Source organism: Rhineura floridana, chromosome 2 (genome assembly GCF_030035675.1).
Source record: "Rhineura floridana isolate rRhiFlo1 chromosome 2, rRhiFlo1.hap2, whole genome shotgun sequence".
Taxonomy (NCBI): Eukaryota; Metazoa; Chordata; class Lepidosauria; order Squamata; family Rhineuridae; genus Rhineura; species Rhineura floridana.
In genome coordinates this window covers 54,379,195-54,397,283 of record NC_084481.1, presented here as the reverse complement: position 1 = coordinate 54,397,283, position 18,089 = coordinate 54,379,195, and positions in this window count along the sequence as shown.

Sequence of the window (18,089 nt, the reverse complement as noted above, 5' to 3'; positions counted from 1 at the left end):
AGGTTCAATCTTGTCTGTATACTTCTATTTTTTTAAAAGTGACATTGAAAAACATGTCTCTGTGGAATCCCCTGAGCTTCCTGACAATAATTAGCTTCACAGTAACCACCCAGCAACATCAGAACTGATTGACAAATAAATTAACTCTGACAGCCAGCAGCCTGAAATAATCAAAAGCAGATAGCAAATTTCCTCAAGCAGCAGGCCACAGAAGCAGAAAAACTCCCAGATCACATACAGGAAAATATTCCTGTCCTATTCTATATCAAGAGCCCTATTCTTCAAATGTGACCAGTTTTTTCCCCATCTGGTGTTGATGGTCTACATGGCTCAAATCAGGTTAAATTAATCTCACTGCTCTTTTTTAGGACGATGCAGGATCACCATTCTATCAAACAACACTTTTTTTTTTTTTTTAAAGGGAAGGGTTCTATGGTGCATGCATAAAGGAAAAATACCTTGTGACCATGCATGAGTTGTTTTTACCTCTTCCTTTTACTTGTGCACCAGTCATTAATCTACTTTGGAAAAGAAAGGTAATCTTGGGAAATGTTAACATTTTCCATACTGTCATAAACCAAGGTGACCAGTTACAAAGGAGCCAGGGCGCCTATAACCCTTAAGAGATCTGCAAACAGTGAATTTTGGCACCTTTTCTCAACCCTGCACAGCAAGCAGTATTTGACAAAATGAAAAACCCTCTTCTATACTATTTTAATGGTATGGAAGGCCTCTTCTCCTTTCCACATGCTCATCCTAGAACAGAGATGGGGAACCTGTGGCGCTCCCAATATTGCTGGATTGCAACTCCCATCATCCCTGACTATGCTGGCTGGTGCTTTTGATGGGAGTTGGAGGGCCACTCTTCCCTCCTAATAAAGTAGAATACCAATTAAATTGTTGTAAACTGCCCGGAGAGCTTTGGCTATGGGGCAGTATACAAATGCAATAAATAATAAATAAATAATTGCCTTGAAATGTGTGGTCTGAGGATTAAAGGTAATGTGGAAAATATTGAAATAGCCAACATTATAAACTTTTGCTTCTGTGTTCTAGACCTGAAAACACCAGCCTTACTATGCCAGGGGCTATGTTAGCCGTACTATTTCCAAAACATAAGCACTGCAAAACCAATATCTTCCTAGCTCAGAAACTGTTTTCTGTGCCATTGGCTGCTATCAGATGCATAACTGAAAGGAACCAGGAAACAGGGAAATCTGTAGTTAGATATTCAGAAAAGAAAAGAAAAGGTAATAAGGTCATATTTTGAATGACTATTAATGCTGTGCCCATCTTGGCTAGTAGACTGTTGGCCCATTAAGCGTGCATTTGTATCATCTTTTATTGACAGCTCTTATGACTATTTGCTGTCACAATCTCGCATAGAAATTAGTGTATCACTTAGATGAAAAACTGTTTCCCCTTTTAAAAAGTGGCTGGCTGTAAATTGCATGGATGTGTTTTTGCAAGGGTAAATTGTGACTCCCTATTTATTCTCTTCACACCTTTATTGCTTTGCTATAGGTCTGAGCCTGGCTCCTGAAATTGATGCCATTCACATGCTTTGAAACTAAATGCTTTGGGTAATTGTTAAACAGCATATAATCCAGTTTTGGCATGGTTCATCTGTGCATTATCAGATTGGAGGTGCAATATAACTGGAGTGAGTCAGTGAATGATGGAGGGACAAGGTTTCAGAGTAAGGGAGATACATCTACAGTGTCTACTTATGTTTATGCATGTACAGTTACTTACTGGTTTTATGAACTGCTTGCACACCAGCACAGAAGCTGTTCCTCTCAAATGTTCAAGTAAGTATCTAAATTTACGCAGTTGGGGAGTGGGGAGAGAAAAGATGACAAATATCAAAAAAAGGGGGGGAAGTGATGGAGGGGTTCAGGTCATTCCTTAGCTTTATACTGTTTCATTTCAGGAAGTACTAGGCCAGTGTCCTCATGATTAGCAGCAAATATTTGACCTACCTGTAGCCAGGACATGAGAGTGAGCATGAAGCTGAATTGAATCAATGACAGTAGTTCATCACAGTTTGAGAACTTACATTAAAAAGTAGTGCTGAAGAAACTAATTTTACTAATACTTCTCCTAGCAAAGCACTCTTACAAAGAGGACGTTCATTGGAATTTTGGGGAGGGCAGGGATAGGGCTGTCCTACCATGTGAGATGGCTGCTTCAGGAATCAAATGCTAGGGGGCAGAGGTGAGGTGCTGGAGGTCTTGGCCTATCCTCTGACCCCCCCCCCCGACTAGGCTTGTTGCTCTCCGGTGCAATGGAGGACACTGTCCTATCACCAGTGCTGAAATAAGATTCAACTATCTGTCCAGCCTGTTTCTGTTTGTGGAGTGTGTATATGTACGTGCACACACTCCATTTTGTTCTTCACCTCAGGCAGCAAAATGTCTTGGTCCAGCCTTGGACAGGCATGAAGTGGCTGGACAGGCAGAACAGAGAAGAACGTTCTGGTCTGGGTAGGGGGAGCATAGCCATTTTTGCTGGGGTACCACCAATGACCCATTGTAAATGTATTGATGTTCTGGAACATTGGAAGCTGCCTTAATCCACATCAGGCTACTTGTGCATCTACCCAGTATTGTCTTCCCTGATTGGCAATCAAGGACTCTCTTCAGGGTTTCAGGCACAGGCGGTTCCCATCACCATCAGCCACAGGCTTCTTTTAACTACATATGCCAGCAATTGAACCCTGGACCTTCTGCATTCAAAGCATGTGTTCTGCCATGGAAGGGCACAACTCCTTTGAAGTAAGCAGTTATGATCTTGATAAAAAAAAAGTCTGGTGGCACCATAAAAACTCAGCAGATTTATTGTGGCATAAGCTTGCATGGACCAGAGCCTACTTAATGATCTGAGATTTCAGCAGCTGAAATGTAGCCTAGCTGGAGGAAATTGGAGAACTAGTCATTTCTGCTCAGTGAGTTCTCTGTAAAATAAAGTTTCCTCTATTTTTTCTTCTACCCTGATGTGGGTTTCTAGTTGTCCTGCCCAAAGTTGAGAGACTTAGACTCTACAGGAGTGTTTTCTCTTTTTATTAAAGTAATAGACAGCTGCAGCCCAGAGCGCCTCATGTATCTATCTGCTTTTTCCTAGGAACTTAGCTCCTCTCTTGCACTAGCTATGCATGACTTCATGACTCCAAGATGCTGACTCAGCAACTGTTTCCCCCACCCCCAAAGCCTGCTTAAGTAGGTTGGGAGCTCATGCGCAAATGGAAACTCCTCCTTAGTTGGGTCTGTTGAACTTCCCACCTCAAGTGTCTTTGAGTGCGGGGCGGAGGTGGAGCCTCAGCCAGTCTCGTGTCTTAATTGTCAGTTCAGGCATGGGAAGTGGAGGTACACCTGGGAAGTGTCTAACAGGTCAGGTTGAGCTCCTGCAGGGAGGCCTGGAGTTGCAGGGGCTGTGGTGTCAAAGACAAGGGTCGGGGTGCCCTCTAGGTCCATTCTGCTGCTTGACTCCTCCCCAAGTGATTTGTCCCAGTCCACATCCTCATCCTCTGTCTTGCCCCCGCCCACCCACCCCCCTCCCAGCAGGGCTCACAACACTAGTGCTGAAGACAAATGACATCTGATATGGTACCATTTGCTCTTCTTGCTGGGCCTATCAAAAATTAAATTCTAGGTGTTTTAAAATGGTTGTACTTTTTCCTGTTCACCTAAAAGATCTTCTGTTCATAATTCTCAAATGTCTCTCTTCCTCAATTATCCTGACTTGGAGAGCAAAGAAAGATCTGGTAGGCCTTCTTAGTGGGAAATGTAAGTAGCTTTTGAGATGGTTTATGTAGTAAGCGACAAATAAATGCAATAAATAATAACAACATAATACTAACAATACTTTCAACTACCTACATATAATCCCTAGGTCAGAATATCTAAAATTCATCTGAGCAACATTAGGCAGGTTTTTTTATATTGTTATTCTCTCCAGACGTCTAAAAGCCTGAACACATACCACCATCACATGGGCCTAGGCCACAACAGCAGCTGATTGCAAATTAGCAGTAAAAAGAAGAGCAATAACTCAGCCAATTATCCCTAGGCACAGTTGCCCCTTTTAACAAAGTTGTTTACTGTAATGCTGGTTTTCCATAAGATCAGCATTTCCATTTCTTGTAACTCTGCAGAAACATCAAGGATTATCAGCATTATTATTTACATCTGTGGGTTTTATGGAAGGAAAGACTGGAATTTCCTCCTAATTAAAATAATTTGGCTCTACTGAACCCATATTGGGAAGCAGGAACAGTAGACAAGAACTGCAGAGACTTGTTGGAATACTTTTTTTATACAGCCACAAGAGTGGCTATATACTAGAGCCAGCATGGATTTTTCACATTCCACAATGTTAAATTGAAAATACCCCACATGCTATTCTGATGCTTCCCATAAGCTCATTTCAAAACAAAACCTTATAAAACTTATAGTCCTGAACTCAGAAACTCTTGCTTAACAACCCTCTAAATTTTCATGGCAATACACAAAACAGAGAGAATCGAGAGTTCAAAGTATAAAAAGAGGGGGGGGGGACAGACCCCTGTTGGACTTTTTTCTGTCAGTGTTCTCATAATTTGTTGAAATTAATTAGAAATCAGCCATGTTCACAGAGTACCTGTAGTCCTATTACAGACCTTGCCCCATACTCTGACCTTCATCTTCTGCAGTTTAAAAGTTAAAAAAATGCCTGGCCAATTTTTAATTAATTTAGCATTTTTAGCTCTGGAGTCAATGATAAGGCTGGGCATGCTCAGTAAGAATGATCAGTGTTCTAAATGCCAGATTCACATCTGCTTGGCTAATAAGGGGCCCACACCCATGCCAGACATTTATTTCACGTGAGACAGTCATGGCTTCACCCAGAGAATCCTGGGAAGTATGGTTTGTGAAGGGTGCTGAGAGGAGACTCCTATTCCCCTGACAGAGGTCCAGTGGCCAGAGTGGTTTAACAGTCAGCCACTCTGACTAAAGCTCTGTGAGGGGAACAGGGCATCTCGTAGCAACTCTCAGCACCCTTCACTAACTACACTTCCCAGGATTCTTTGAGGGAAGCCATGACTGTCAAAAGTAAAATAAAGGTCTGGTGTGGATGTGGCCAGGGACAGCTTTCATTTAAATCTGGGTGGGAGACTACATGTGCCTGCTGTAGAATAAAAAAGTGGGGGAAACCCTGATACTGTTCCCAATGTTTTCCTTTTGGAAAGGAAAGGGGCTTCCCTTCTGCCCAGTGCCCACCCATCCAATCTCCTCCCCCTCCCTCCCTCCCTCCTCCCCTCCCTTCCCCCAGGTCAGTTTCACCTATCCTAAGCATGATTGCACAGGAGTATACCCCACTGAACTCAAAAAGCATGCAAATTATAAAACCTGCCCTCCCATCCTCCTCCCTCCTATCCCTTCCCTCCTGTCCCTTCCCTTCTCCTCCTTTGCCCCTCACTCCCCATCCCCTTCCAATCCCCTCCTTTCCCCTCCTCCTCAATCCCCTCTTCTCCTCCCCCATGGTCAGTTTTACCTGTCTTAAGCATGATTGCACAGGAGTAAATCCCACTGGACTCAATAAACATGCAAATGATCAAACCTGCCGTCCTCCTCCCCTCCCCCTTCTGCCTCCTCCCCTCCCTCCTCCTCCCCTACCCCTGCGCTTCCTCCTCCCCCCCATCCCCTGTGGTCAGTTTCACCTATCCTAAGCATGATTGCAGGGAAGTAAATCCCATTAATCTCAATAAGCATGCAAATGATCAATCCATTCTCAGCAAACTTGCACAGGATCCCATTTCTTATGTCCCAGATTAAAAAGCAGAGAAAATAACTAATAGGCAAAAAACCTTGCGGTTTAAGAAAATACCTATAGCCCATAGCTATTTCTATCAAACTTTAAAAAGCAGGGAAATTGGGCAGCTATAGTGAATGCACCAGGGGAGCAGGAAACCTGACCTCCTTTCTGAGATATTGTACTGCCCTACAAATTCGTCAAAATGCAAACACAATTGGGTTGGTGTTTCACAGTCCAATCCACTTGCTGTGTAGCTTGGAAGAATTTGGTAACATGTGCCTCTGAGCATATGGTGAGTGGTGGTAATACCTGCAATCAGCCCAAATAACAAAAACAAGAGATGAGCTATGCTGATCTTGTTTTAGCATGGAGGAAGCAGCAATATTGACAATTGATAGAGTTCAGATAGTCGCTTTAAATATGTTTGATTTACTCTTCAATTTTAGTGAAGTTTCCATTACTAAAACATTTTCTTTTGCTTTTGTTTCTGTGAATATGTGAAGTACAGCAACACTTTGCAACACTAAAAAAAACTCCAAAAACAATTGTGGAATAATGGCACTGGCTATTCTGCAGGATAGTTTCTAATGGACATGAGGAGTGTCTCAGTTTGCACAAGATAAAACAGTTGAAGGTGAAATATATTCTAGCAAAATTCTAGTTGTGCTCTATGTTTTAAATTGACCGTAATCATATTTCCTTAAGTGGAATGGTTTAAGCATAGCAGGCTGAAAACATGCATCTTGGGCAGGCCAAGTTTGTTTTTTTCTAACAGCCAAAGTCATTGCTTAAGTAGCAACGTATTGTAATCAGTCTGATTTTATATCAAAGTGCAGTTTCAGATTCTACTGTTAATGAACCCAAAATAGAAATAGAACATAACCTCCAGTTTGAAACACAAAAGGCTGTCTTCACCATCATATGACACTGACCAATAAAAAGGCTTTGAAATTAATAAAAATAAAATTGACAGATTCCTAGGATGAATGAAAGAAATATAATTTTCTGGGTTAGATTCTCTGTAGAAACAGTAGCAACACAAGAAAGAAGCAACGTAAGAAGAAAACCAAGAAACACACAAAAATGTAATTCTCCATCTTTGGAGATGGCAGGTGCTGCCACCACTCATCATATGCTCAGAGGCACATATTACCAAATTCTTCCAAGCTACACAGGATGTGGATTTACCTGTGAAAACCAACCCAAATTGTGTTTCCATTTTTATAAATTTGTAGGGCAGTACAATATCTCAAAGAGGAGGTCAGGTCTCCTGCTCCCCAGTATATTCACTATAGCTGCTCAATTTCCCTGCTTTTTAAAGTTTGACATAAATATCTGTTGGCTATAGGTACATTCTTAAACCACAAGGTTTTTTTTGCCTATTAGTGAATTTGTCTTTTATTTGTGCACTCTCCAGCTCATGTGTCTTACAAAAGTGTAACTTTTAGGAGCTTCTAAAGCCAATAAATGGGATCTGTTTGTATTTGAATACCAACAATTTAAACTGGCTTAATGTAGTGGCTATGAGCCAAACTAAATGTTATGCAAGAGGTATCTCAAATAATATATATATTTTTTTTTGCTAAAAGCAACCATGGTGGGTCCTGACTTGAATTAGAGCTGCAGCAATGGCAAGGCTGCCTTTGTTTGTGTATGTGTTGCAGCATGCCCCCAATTCAAATTGCCCCCCTAACCCTCAATAGCCTTGTAGCGGGGGGGGATCCCCCCGAGCTGATTTTTTTTTCCAACCAGACTTGGACCAGACCATATTGGTTGCCATATTGTCTGGTTATCCAGATTTTACCTGGATTCTGTCCATGCTACTCAGTGCCCTTTTAGGCTATTACGTGGCCTGGATTCCCAGCTTTCATCCTTTAAATAAAGCAAGTCTCTAGCCCTTGTGGATCCAGAGATACAAGGCAAAATGTGCAGGCAGTTTTCTGTCCATTTTGTGAGAAATCAGCCTATTCTTGCTTTCCATTGTTCTTAGCCAATGAGGGACGCCACGGCTGTCCTGGGAAAATCAAGGATTTGAGTCCACCTGTCTGCTACATATGCAGAAGCTGCACATGCTCACTTGATCAACACATGCAGTTTCACCCCTTATCCATAGACTTCCTGGTTGAGTCAGCAAAGAGACGCAGCCTTCATCTCAATTGCCTCTTGTCTGAGGGTATGTGTCTTAAAATGGTGAATACAATGGGAGTATCTGCCTGCCATCATGGAGGATGAAATAAAGGGGTTTGAATCCACCAAACACTCTCTCCCCTGAACAAATACAAGATATAAAAGCAAACCTCTCTGTAAAAAAGGCTGTGGTATTAGTATTTGCTTTTTACTGCCCTGTGTCCCCACCCTGTTAAATGGTGCTTACTCCCAAGTAAAGTTGCATTGGAATGCAGCCTCACTCACTCTGTTGCCGAGCAGAGACTCCGTTCAGCAATTTAGAAAAGGCTAAAAAGTATTTTTTAATACATATCCTTCAGAATGACTGGCAGGCATGTCCCCACCAAAGATCACCCTACTTCATTTGGTCCCCAGGGATGGATGAACATGTCTTTGTGTGTGTTTTATTTTTATTTTTTAAAGAAGTGCCAGCACTCGAGTCTCCATCAAGTTTGAGAAGGCTGCATTTCCCCTCTCCCTGTTCTGGTATGTGAGATCTTCTCCTCCTCTGGTGCAATCAGTGGGTTAGGTTCCAGACCCCCGCGCTACAGCTGATCCGCTTTTTGGCAGTTTTCACTTTCTGGCGGGGATCTCGAACCTAACCTGCGATATGAGTCGGTACAGACAACCTCTAAGTCATGATACTGCGTTTAATTGATGCTTTGCTGGATTTTTGTTTTATGCTGGATTTTTATGCTGTTGCATTGACTTTTATGTTAGTTTCTAATTTGTGTTTTATTATGTTTTTATAGTAGCTGTTTTTAACTGTTTTTATTATGTTTGTAAGTATCTTGTGCTCTTTTTTAAACTGTGGAAATACAGCATATAGATCCTCTTAATAAATAAATATTCCATAGTGTTGGAAACTAGAGTCTAGGCATTTAAGATAGAAAATGTAAGTTTTTTAAAAAAAGATTTCCCACATCTCCCTGTTTTTGGTGATAATTATTAAGCACAAAAACAAAACAAGTGAACAATGCAATCATTAATATGTTTATGTTGCATAATTAGCAACCAATCTGCATAATATGCAAATTAGCCTGACCAGATTTGTGGAACTGGAATATGGCAACCTGAACCAGACTACCCTTTAAACAAAGGGCTCCTTCAAATTGAATGTGGGACCCATGGCCACCCTATCTCAGGCTTGCCCCCGACTACAATATGAGGATAATACTACCACTGTCCTACTTTACAGGGTTGTAACTAAGACAATGTATGATTATAATTGAACAACACAATGATGTGGAGAGCAAAATGGTGGACCCCATGCCTGGCACCAACCAAGGGCAATTAAGTGTGCGTTGGCAGCAGCTGAGACTGCAGCCTCTCTACTCTGCTGTTTGATTGATTGCTCTCTGCCACAGTGTGGGAGAAGGCATGTGAGCAGGTGGTTAGTGGTGAGGGGGCAGTAGCCATGACTCTTGTGCCTGCTCTCTTCCTCACCACCACCCTGGTGCACAGTAGCAACAGTGGCCATTGCTGCAAAATAGGAGGCAGCAGATGTTACTGGGCCTCATGGCCTAGTGGCTGGAGGTATGCATGGATAACCAGCCCTTACTCCTCTGCTGCTAACAGCAGTTTCATCTGCAGCCCTTAGCAGTTGATAATATTAGTTGCATGTGAGATTATGGATATATCCAAAGAGCTCTGTGCCATGGTGCTGTCAGGGTGGGATTTGGGGGCAAAGGTCCAGGTTCCAACTCAGCAGAATGTGCAGGAGGGCCCTGAAATGCAGCAGGGCTGTATTATCACCTTTTGAAGTAAACAAAGCAAAACTACTACTATTTATTTGGTTTCCATTTCTTACTCACTCTTCGCCATAAGTTCCCAGGGTGGGTTACAGCAATTTAAAAATACAGTACTAAAAACAGTTTAAAAGAAATTACAGTCACAAGAATTGGGTCAGTCCATTACCATCTAAAGAGAGCCAGTAACTAAATAAATCTATAAATATTTAAATATATAGCTTTCAGCTCCATAAAGAGTACTTTCTCTGTACAGGATTGGGACTGTTTAAATCAAATCTGGACTGGTGGCTGCCAGTTCTTGCTAAAATGTTCTCCTTTATAAACTATCATGGAAAATGCCCTCAGGGTTGGGGTTTAAGCATAGTTGTTCCTATTCATAAAAGGGGTTCTAAGACGGACCCGAAAAACTTCAGGCCGATTTCCTTCCTAGATGTGACTGCTAAATTGTACACTAAATATTTGCAAGGTAAATTGGAAACCTGGGCAACCAAAAATTCGATACTTGCTGAAGAGCAGGCGAGGTTCATTAAAGGAAAGTCTACAATAGATCAGTGTTTCATTTTACATCATTTAATTCAAAAATACTCACTTAATGGTAGAAAAGAGTTATTCGTCACCTTTGTGGATTTTACTTCAGCCTTTAATTTGGTTGATAGAGCCCGTTTGTGGCAGAAGTTATCTGCCACCAACATTGATAGAAGATTATTATGCTTAATACAAATGATGTATTCAAATAGGAGTAAATGGTATACTATCAGAATCTATTCCAACTGCCAGAGGAGTTCGACAGGGGTGCCTCCTGGCTCCGTTTCTTTTTAATTTTTATATTAACGATATTGTTCAGGAATTGAGTGGCCCAGAATATTTTCCAGCCTCCATTCTAGATGTTAAGCTCTCGGCATTGTTATACGCGGATGATATAGCCTTGATTTCAATTACATTAGTTGGGATGCGGAAGTTACTAAGAAGTTTAAGTAAGTTTTGTGCTAAGGAGCACTTATCAATCAATTATGCCAAAACAAAAGTGGTAGTTTTTGGGAAGAAAAAGAAAGTTCACGCGTGGAAGTTAAATGACAAATTTATTGAACAACAACGTAGCTTCAAATACTTGGGATTGGGATTTAATGCCCAACTTGCATGGAAACTTCATCTTGCTACAGCCAAATTGAAAGCTTCCTATTCTGTTCAATCGCTGTTGCGTTTTTCAAAGTTCAAAGGGGGAGGTCTGGTTACGCCTGCTGTTGAGGTGTTTCGGCGAAAGGTAGTTCCGCAACTCCTCTATGGTGCTGAAATTTGGGGGTACACAAATATCTCCACTCTGGAGATAACACAGAATATTTTTTTGAGATCTCTTCTTGCTGTACCGCATGCTACACCTGCATTCCTTTTGAGAACAGAAACAGGGCTTTATTCTATACAATCCTCTGTTCACGCTGCACTTGCCACCTACTGGCTGAGGCTGGTGTGTGAGTGCCTCCTGTCTCCCAAAGAAATGCCTTTTAGAACAATTACAGACCCCATCCCTTGGTTGCTGGATAAATTTAGTTATACCTATTCTGGCTGCTTATGGGATTAACACGGAAATTCTACCTTCTCACCCCTCTCCTAATGCGAAACAGCTCCTCAAAGAAAGAATATTTTTCTACTCTAAAAGATGGGACCTCCACGCAGCCACCCAATCATCTTTCTCTACCTGGTTCCCCCTGTATAAAACTACCTTCAGCCTGGAGAAATACTTTTCTTTTCTTACAGTTCCATCTTTGAGAAAATCCTTTACCGCCTTACGTTTGCAGTCCATGCCCTCGGCTTTCAGGGAGGGGAGGTATGCAAATGTTCCAGTCCATCAAAGGCTCTGTATCTGCCAAAATGATGTGGTTGAAGATATTGTTCATTATTTACTAGGCTGTCCCTTATATAAATCTCCAAGGCAGAAACTTTTCTCGGCTATTCCCCACCTCCTGTCAAATAGACCTCCCTTGGATATGCAACTTACTTGTGGGCAATATTTGTAACCACTCAAGTGGCAAAATCCGCCCTAGCGGCAGGGAAAATAAGAACTAGATATCAAAAACACTTAGTAGAAGCCCCAATTTTATCCTGATTTTAGCACTTTTTGTTTGGTCCGACAATTTTAATTGAAATTATTTTATATAATCTTCCATTTGCTCCTTTCTCTTGAATTTTTGTAATTTTTAACCTCGAAATGCTTATATATATTCTCTGTATCGACTGTCCTCTTTTGAAATTCTTGTATTAATATTTCTTTGTGACGGCCAATGGCTATGAACAATAAAAGGAAACACAACAACAGCTTCCAGCACCATAAAGAGTACTTTCTCTGTACAGGATTGGGACTTAACTTCTGAGTAAACATAAACCCAGTAAGGCCAGAGTCTGAAATTACCTGACTGCACCACTGACTGTGTGAATCGTGCTGGAGTAAACACCATCATGTATGAAATTAGATTTAAATTCAGTAGGAATCAGTAAACTGTGGGGATTTTTTGTTGTTTTTCTGCTTTGACTCTCTGTATTATGTGGATAGAACACCTATTGGCCATGGTGATTCATGCACTGGCAGTCTCGATTATTGCAATGTACTCTATGTGGGGGCTTCCCTTGGACCTGATCCAGAAGCTCCAGCTGGTGCAAAATGCTGCAGCTAGACTGTTGATGGGGGCAGACTACCTCCAGGCTCCAGCCCATAACACCAGGGGTTAAAAGCTTGCACTGGTGGCCCCAAAGTTATGGGGCCAGGTTCAAGGTTCTTGTATTACAAGGCCCTTAACATAGGGTTACCAGGTCTCTGGTTTCTGGCCGGAGTCTTTGGTTTTTGGGGGCCCCTCCAGCTCTGTGGCTAGCACCCCTTAATCTCTGGACTCTCAGCTTCAATTAAAAAAAAATTAGTTTCTAGGTGATCTGGTTCCCGAGATATACACAAAAACATCAACCGCCCCCCTGCGCGACTGTTAAATCTGTTTTACAGATCTTTAGAACAGCTCCTAGCTCTAACTACAACTCCCAACAGCCCAATCCAGTGGCCATGCTGGCTGAGGCTGATGGGAGTTGTAGTTTAAAAAAGTAACTTTTTCAAGCTCTTTCAGGATTGTAGCCAATAAATGAAGCCAGGTTGTGACTTGTTGATCCAGGCATGCCTAGGCTTAGTTTCAACGCCAGAAAATGGTGGCTTTGAGATTTTGCAGTTTGCATAAGTAATATGGCTTAAAGTTTTTTTTCTCTTGTGTGCAAGAATCAGACCCTGGGCTATGAAATATGAAAGTATTTAATCCAATACTTGCTTTCCATGTACCTGGAGTAAACCCCGCTGAACTACATTAGGACTTACTTTTGAGTAGACATGGTTAGGATTGTGCTGTAAATTAATGGGACTTTTGAGTAAACATAGCACAGACTTGTGTTTGTGTTGTAAATCTTTCTCTTCCCCTCCAATCCTATTTTAAAGCAATTAGGCAGGATTTACCTAGGTATCACAGTTTTTATTATGTAGGAAACTAATACTGATTTTTAAAAAAATGTTCTTCAATGACCAACTGGTTTGACAATAAACTATTATATGGGGTGTATTTTTACACCTGCAAGTGTGTGTGTGTGTGTATGGAGCCTTTCCAACAACCCTGTGAGGTAGGGTTGATAATTGGAAACCAAGGCAGCTCACAAGAAGAAATAAATCCCTTTAAAAAACCAATAACCATAAAAAAGTATAAACAGTTGCAAAACAGCTTAAAGTGGCATGATTCTGAATTTTGGGTTGGGTGAATGAAGTTTATTTGTTTATTTTTATTTATTTTTTTATTTATATCCCTCCCTTCCTCTCTGTAGGAGCCCAGGGCGGCAAACAAAAGCACTAAAAACACTTTAAAAATAATAAAAACATACTTTAAAATATATTAAAACAAAACAGCTTTAAAAACATTTTTAAAAGCTGTGACTCCAAAATTTATTTATGTATTTATTTACCAGTTATAGACTGCTTTATTGTAAAAAATCTCAAAGCGGTTTACAGAAAGAATTAAAACAATAACATTATTGGCAAAGACAGTTAAAGACATGGATTAAAACATTCAAATTAATAAAACCAATAATGAGTTAAAAACAGATTTAAAAACACAATAGCTCCTACATGCATGGATAGGCTTGCCTAAACAAAAATGATTTTAGTAGGTGCTGAAAAGAGGCGTCTGCCTAATGTCAATAGGCAAGGAGTTCCAAAGCGTAGGTGCTGCCACTTCGTTGTTGTTATTATGTGCCTTCACGTCAATTTTGACTTATGGCGACCCTATGAATCAGTGATCTCCAATAGCATCTGTCATGAACCACCCTGCTCAGATCTTGTAAGTTCAGGTCTGTGGCTTCCTTTATGGAATCAATCCATCTCTTGTTTGGTCTTCCTCTTTTTCTACTCCCTTCTGTTTTTCTGCATTGTCTTTTCTAGTGAATCATGTCTTCTCATTATGTGTCCAAAGTCAGAGGAAGGCAATGGTAAACCACCTCTGAATACCTCTTACCACGAAAAACCTATGAACACAGTATCCAAAATGCTGCCACTTTACAGGACTGATTTCTTACAAGAGCAGAACAAGTACTATGTGGCACCCATAACATGGAAAGCACAGCTTGAACTTGGCCTGGTAGCAAATCAGCAACCAATGCAGATTTCAGAGCAGAGGTATTATGTGCTGATAGGATCTCACTAATGTCAGCAATCATGCCGCAGCATTCTGCGTTAACTGACTGGCTGCACAGATTTTTTTAGTTTTGGTTTTCGGTTATGAATCCTGACTGGTTGTGGGATACTAAGTTGTCTGCCTTACTCATAGGAATCTTGTGTTTGGTATGGTATTGCATTTAGGAAAGCATCACAGTATTATTACTCACTGGAATTGGGTTGGCTGTCAAAGTGAGTTTATAGAAGCTGACAGGGTAGACAGAAAGGGTAGAGAATCTTCTTACTCTTACTAATTTCTCAGACCTCTTTCTGAAGGGTCAAATCTGTATAGAAGTTCGGAGCAGCCACATTAAAAGATAAGGGCAGGGCATTCCAGGCAGGGGGTTGCCAACCCTGCTTGGATATGGATGTCTTTGCAGAGGATCCCTAGTCAAGCTTTACCAACAGAACAATCCAAACTATATCTACTCAGAAGTAAGTCCTGTTGAGTTCTATGGGGGCTTAGTCCCTTAGTACGTGTGTTTAGAATTGCAGCCTTCAGGAGCATCCATCTTTACTCCCGAATGCTCCCATCTAACATCTCCACAACACTAGGCTCCTTTCTTCCTACAGTGGCCTTCTGGTGACTGGCCTGGCTTGAAGGCACTTAAACCCTTCTTGCTGAAAGCAAGTAGGCTAGATTAAATGTTCCTTACCCAGGCTCCATCTTTTAGCTAAGATGTCTAGCTTAATTTCCAGTCAGACTTTTTTTAATTGTACGTTCCAAGCAACTGTGATTGATGCTTAATGTATCATGCTTAATGACATCACTCAGGCCCACCCCATGACATCACTTGGGCCCACCCCTACAATCTCAGGTTTTGGGATGCTTCTGACCTGGCAACCCTACCTTAACAACTTGCGTCCTGGATACTTTAGGGACTACCTGATCCCTTATATTTCTGCCTGATCACCGAGATCTTTGGAAGAGACTCTGTGAGTGGTTGCCCATGGCTCATATGCATGGCTCATCTTCATCAAAAGTTGTGCATTAGCATTGTGGGTCTAATTCTGTGGAATTCCCTCCCAGCTAATCTGGGATTGCCAGTTCCTTCCCCGGCCTTTCTTTACCCCCCAGCGTATGCCGGGTACTCATTTTACCGACCACGGATGGATGGAAGGCTGAGTGGACCTTGACCCTTTTACCGGAGATTCGACTTCCTCCTTCCATTGGAATTGAACTCCGGCCATGAGCAGAGCTTTCGGCTGCGTTACCGCCACTTACCACTCTGCGCCACGGAGGATCTTGTATATAAATAGCTTAAATAAATAAATATTGTGGAATCCGTGCAGATAAATATGAAACAGCCTCACCTATCATACACTATTATATAATTAGTCAGCACATTAAAGCAGATTCTAATTATAGGTATCTACTTTGATGGAACTGGCAAATTCCTTGTGGTTGAAGCTTTCAATTTTTTCTGATATTTAGTGCCAAAGGAAGATTTATTTCCTGCAGCATCCTCACATGCACCCATTTTCTGGCCACAGTGCCACTGACTTCATGCTGTCATGAATTGCTGCACTTGTGTTAGCCAAATAATAATGTTTCATTTCTTTTATTTTATTTTCCCAAAGTTTACTGCCCATCACTTCCTGCTTTTTTCATAACTGGAGCAACCCTCCGCCACCTGTTCCTGTTCTCATCCATTCAATTTTTAAAACTGCAAAAGATAAATAAGGAATGCACGCTAATCACTGAATTCATAGCTGTTTTGTGAATAGCAATATCATATATCTACTTCCCACCCTTTAAAATAAGTCATCTGAAGGCCTGACTCTCCTTAATGTAATCAGCTGGGCTGATCCTGGCTCATGGTGAAAGTATACCAAATGGAGCGTTGGTAAATTGTTACCAACATGAACTTAAGTTTTTCTCCATGGCATCTATTCCTGTGGCAACTGGCAGAGTTTTGTTACTTTTGTTTCTTCAGTGTGCTGCTGTTGTCCAGCATATAGCATTTAGCTGCAGCCTGTTTGCTGTAGCGTTGTTCAGCAGTTCAAGTGGCCATACAAAATGGTCAGGATACTGCTATATTTCACTTTACTGACACACCCACCTCTCTCCATGTATTTGTAAAATGACCAGGGATAGCAGAAGGTGCCAGTTTCTTTCTCTAGCATCTTCAGATAGGGTTGTTGTGATGGCTATGCTCTGCCTCCACAGTCGGAGGCGGTATGCTCCCAAATACCAATTGCTGGACACTACAGGAAGGGAGAGTGCTGTTGTGCTCAGGTCCTGCATGCAGGCTTCCCATAGGCATCTGGCTGGCCACTATGAGGACACTGGACTAGATGGGCCACTGGCCTGATTCAGCAGGCTGTTCTTATGAGATGCATCTGAAACCCTGAAGAGCCACTGCCAGTCAGTGTAGATCAGCTGCCGCCAATCTGGTGCCCTCTAGATGTTTTGAACTAGCAGGCACCTGGTTGTTAAGGGACCAGTGTAAACAATACTGTGTTCAACTTCAATGGACCAAAGGTCTTGATTCAGTATGAGACAGCTTCCTATGTTCCTAGACCTACTGAAAATAAGCAGAGGGGAGTGTGCAGATCAAGAATAGGAACCATAGAAAGGTAAACAAATAAACAATCCAGAAGGAAAGCAAAAGAAAAGATTAAGTGAAATATTAAACTCCCTAGCATAATTGTCTTTGGAAGTGATTTAAAATACCCTTCTCTTGCTAACTATTCACTCATGAGGAAGTCATATGGTAGGAACGGCATATATCTGAAACAATTTCTTACTTCCTTAAGAAACAACTGCCCATTCCCAGAATTAATTTTATCATCAAATCAAGCATCTGTTTTTGTGTACTTAGTAGCACAGATCCAAGACCACCTCTTCACATTATCTAAATGAAAACCTATTAGCTAAATGCAGGGCTGGGCTAATCCAAGACAGTTGATGCCTGAAGTTAAATCCAGCTGATTCACTCCTGGTTTCCAGCGCAGAGGGACCAGGAGATTGCTAGAGCAGCTAATGTCTTTTCACCACTTTGTCGAATTCTGACATGGGGTGGATACATCCTACTGCTTGCATAGTCACCAAGCCATAAAGTGCTCTCACTGTCACTGTTTGGCTCAGGGCAGCTGGAGGCCCCAGAAGTTAAACACAGCAGCTGGAATTACCTAGCAAACCCAAGACCTGTGATTCATGAGGCTGTTCAGTAATTCCACCTCCATCTCCTGCTGTGGAACTATCCACTCAGCTGCTTCATGGATTACAAGGACAAAGGAAAGTAGTAGAGGCTGCGCTACAGGCCACACTAGTATAAAGAGGCTCCCAATTGCTGTGTTTCTGCTCCTCCTACTGCTGATCTCTCTGGTTGAGAAGCTTGCAGCAGCAGGAGAGCAGCAGTAGGATTCTCTGCCCTACCAAAGAGCTGAGAATGAGAGATTTGATGATGATCCCCAATTGTCTATACAAATGATGTTTGAGTGAATTCCATTTAGGTGATTTCCACACAAGTGAAAGAGTTGGTACTTGGCTTTTCCTGTATTCATGTAGTGAAAATGTGATGTTTGTTTGTAATCTGCCAGTTGTGATACGTTCTGCCATAATTCACGGCAATTTGTCATATGAATATCTGTCTACTAAAGATGTAAGGGATGTTGCAGGGCTGCATCAGGTGGCATCATGAGAGTGC